Source organism: Triticum dicoccoides, chromosome 4A (assembly GCF_002162155.2).
Source record: "Triticum dicoccoides isolate Atlit2015 ecotype Zavitan chromosome 4A, WEW_v2.0, whole genome shotgun sequence".
NCBI lineage: Eukaryota > Viridiplantae > Streptophyta > Magnoliopsida > Poales > Poaceae > Triticum > Triticum dicoccoides.
In genome coordinates, this window is record NC_041386.1 from 591,145,852 (window position 1) to 591,150,045 (window position 4,194).

Here is a 4,194-nt window from a genome sequence, read left to right on the forward strand (position 1 = left end):
GGACACCACCATCGCCATCCCTCCACCTTTCAAGTTTTCGTCGCATCTCTTTATTTTAACCATCCCTCCGACATAATCAATCAATAGTCAGAGACTCATAGTAACTGGTTCCTCAGGCCACCACCAGCGCCATTGATTGTCTTTGCAACGGTTTGTGTCTGCTCCTTGTGATTTCAAAAGTAAAAAAAATAAAAAATTGTTAGGTCCACATATATACTGGTGTTGAACAGAATCAAAGAAAAACAAATTTACCTCCTAGCCTCCTACTCCCTCCGTTCCAAATTACTCGTCGCAGAAATGGATGTATTTAGAACTAAAATACATATAGATACATCGATACTTGCGACAAGTAATTCAGAACGGAAGGAGTACAAAAGTTGGAGAATAACACTGTTGCTAATGAGTGAGTGAGAGAGAGAGAGAGGGGGGGGGGGATATGTCTGTGGTCTGTAGCTAAAATCGACCCTTCAATCATAGTTCACTCACCAGAAAAGAAAATGCAGTCACAACACACGCGATCCCTTGATTTGGAATGAACTTGCCACCTTTTTACCATATATCTTAGTGACCCTACCACTGATTTGGAAGCAACCTACCAGTCTTCAGACCAAAAGTAGACAAGAGCACATGCAGGTAACTTTTAGGCGATGCCGAGCTCCTTTCCTCGACCCTCCTTCTGCTCCATCTTGTAAGCAGACATGGAAGCAGCAGCAGACGAGGAGAGGCCCCTGCTACATCTGCAACCGCTGCTTAATCAGGTATACTGTCTTACACTCCACTTCTCTTCTTCTCTTACTCCTTGTCAGTCCTCCGCGAGAGATTTACAGTTTCAATTTTCCAAACTGGATGTCCTGGTACTGTGATGTAGGATGTAGGTTCAGAATACACCAGCGATGGATCTGTTGACATCAACAATCAGCCTGCTCTGAAGCACAACACAGGCAATTGGAGGGCGTGCTACATGATTTTAGGTACCAGACAAGAGCGATTCACTCATGCAAACTGCTCCTGTTTTTTCTCTTCTTCTCTTTTTGCTGCTGACCCCCTCAACGCATCTCAGGCGTCGAGTTTTGCGAATGCGTCGCCTTCTTTGCAATCGTGTCCAACTTGGTGACCTACCTCACCACGGTGCTCCACGAAAGCAAGGTCGCCGCCGCGCGGGATGTCTCTGCCTGGGTTGGCGCATGCTTCCTCGCGCCACTTATTGGGGCCTTCTTGGCTGACACATATCTGGGAAGATACTGGATGATGGTTGTTTCCCTTCCGGTCTACACCATTGTAAGTACGGCTAGCACAGCACAGCTAACCCACCAGATCTCTGTAATGATAATTGCGACTCTCAACACTGCAAATTTGACAGGGGATGCTCGTGCTCACGGTCTCAGCATCAGTCCCGACATCCTACTACCATGGTGATGTTCATCATGCTGTGGTGGTGTACCTAGGACTTTATCTTGCCGGGCTTGGGAGCGCTGGCATCAAACCCTGCGCGTCGGCCTTCGGCGCCGACCAGTTCGACAGCGGGGACCTGACAGAGCTGGAGAAGAAGGGCTCCTTCTTCAACTGGTACTACTTCCTGCTCAATCTCGGCTCCCTTCTGTCGAGCACACTGCTTGTTTGGCTGCAGGACAATGGTTGGTGGGGGCTCAGTTTCGCGATCCCAACGGTGCTCATGGCCTTGGGCCTAGCAGTGTTTGTTGGTGGCTCCAGAGTGTACAGGTTCAGGAAACAGCAAGCCCATTCACGAGCATCTGTCAGGTGCTTGTTGCGGCCGTCAGGAAGTGGCATGTGCAACTGCCAGATGATATATCGTCCTTGTACGAGCCGACCAGTTCGTCATCAGCACCTGAATCAAGTCACAATATTCAGCATACGAATCAATTCAGGTACTTCAATTATTGCATTACTAAAATCAATCCATAGTCTAAATTTGACATTTAGAAACAAGTTATTTCATTGAGCTATGACATCTTTTTGTGCAATTGTGAGGTGTGACATCTTTTTTGCAAGCACAAAAGATATCAGAAAATGAGTAGGGCGTTTTGGTGACCGAGCACCATGGAGCCCTTTATTTTTGAAAAATTCAAAATTCAAACTTTTTGACTTCAAAAAATTCTGAAAATAAATATGCAACTATACACGGATGAAATGTATGTGCATGTAAAAATTCAAGATGAAATACTTCGAAATGCGACCTACACAAAAAAGACAAATTTCTGAACTTTGAGGATGAATAGTAACATGTGTTAAAAAGCCTCAGATTTGTCTTTTTTGCACAGCCTTCATTTCAACGTATTTCGTCCCAAAAATTTACACACATGTGTGTTATGCCTCCATGTATATCTGTAATTTTTTTCAGATTTTTTTGAATTGTAAAAGTATGAATTTTCATGAATTTTGTGTTTTTCAAAAACCGGCCTCCATGGAGGCCGAGCTCCAAAAGGCATTTTCGTCAGAAAATTTGCTACAAAACGATATCTAGAAACTGCATCTATGAGTAAACTTAAAGTGCGAGACCTTACCTCTTATATATAAGTTATAATTATGTGATTGCATTCTTCAGGTTTCTAGACAAGGCTGCCGCGGTGCTGCCCCCGTTAGACAAGACATGCACGGCGTTGCCGATGTGTTCATGGAGTCTCTGCACAGTGACCCAAGTTGAGGAGCTGAAGATACTGCTACGGATGTTACCCGTCTGGGCGTCGTTCGTGATCTTCTACTCAGTCGCTGGGCAGAGCGCATCGACATTTATCGAGCAGGGGATGGTCATGGACAACCACGTCGGCCAGTTTGCAATCCCACCTGCCTCCCTCTCTATTGTCAGCGTGTTCAGCGTCCTTATTGGGGTTTTCATCTACGAATCCGTGCTAGTGCCACTCGTGCGGCGTTATACCGGCAAGGCGAAGGGCTTCTCGCAGACGCAGCGCCTTGGAATTGGCTTTGCACTGTCCATGCTGACCATGGTGTACTCAGCAATGCTTGAGATGAAAAGGCTGGCCATCGCGCAAGCCAGTGGCCTGGCAGACCAGAATGTGCCTGTGCCAGTGAGCATTCTGTGGCAAGTTCCTGCATATGTAATGCAAGGTACAACTGGGGTTTTCGCAGGAATCGGAATGGTGGAGTTCTTCTACGATGAGTCCCCTTACACCATGAAGAGCCTTTGTGCAGCATTCTCGCAGCTTGCAGTTGCGTCCGCGGCTTACTTCAACGCACTCGTATTTAGTGTTGTTGCGGTGGCCACGAAGCACGGTGGTGCGCCTGGATGGATCCCGGATAATCTGAATGAAGGGCACTTGGACTATTTCTTCTGGATGATGGCTGCTCTTAGCTTACTGAATCTGGCGCAATTTGTGCACTACTCCATGAGGCATAGAGAGAAGACAACTTCTTGACACAAAATGGTGGACACTGGACAGAAGCTTATTGACTTTCCTATCATATCACAACAAAGATGGCTTCTATGCAGTATCTGTGGATGGCGCACAGCATTATCCATCAGAATGATAGATAATAAACTGAAACTTCAATTTTTATCGTTGTATATATGGTTTTACTTCCGCCTATTCTCTGTACTTAGCAGCCAACTTCAAACCAAGAGAAGAATTTGAGACAAAATTAAATAAGTTCTTTGGTGTGGGCGGATGAGCTGGTTATGCCCCCACAACTTCAAGAGATCATTTGATGCAAATCAGAGTATGGTTAACTGATGAGATCATTCAAAGTGGTATTTTTCATGCAAAAAATAAAGGACCCCAAGTGGTTTTCTTTTCATAAAGATGATCCAGTTAGGGGGTTGTTGTGATAGAATATTCTGATCGTCTTTAAGGTTACTTTCATAGTCAATTGTACCAGGACAGTAGACTGAAGCTCACGAACAGGGAGGCATACTGGCCTGGATCCCCTACCTAGAACCTCTGATTCCCCTGTAATCTGAAACCTTACCACTTGTACCCCCCCCCCTATGCAGTGGGATTTTTCTGCTGCTTTGCAGGTATGAGAAATATATTCAGGTAGGGCTTCTCGTCCGCTTATAATCTAGTAGGACAATAATTCGAGAATGTAATCTGGTAGCCCTCCGATCCATATTAATCTTTAACTTTGTACTAAACCAGCGACAATTAATATGGATCGGAGGGAGCAATAAAATTGTTCTGTGCACTTCTCTGGAACTATAAACTGTAGGTATGGCTGCAG

The 4,194-nt window shown here is 45.3% G+C and overlaps 1 pseudogene; it reads left to right on the top strand.

The window, feature by feature from the left end:
• The first annotated feature begins 465 nt into the window (after positions 1–465).
• On the top strand, positions 466–3,747 carry LOC119287062 (annotated as a pseudogene).
• The last annotated feature ends 447 nt before the right edge of the window (positions 3,748–4,194 follow it).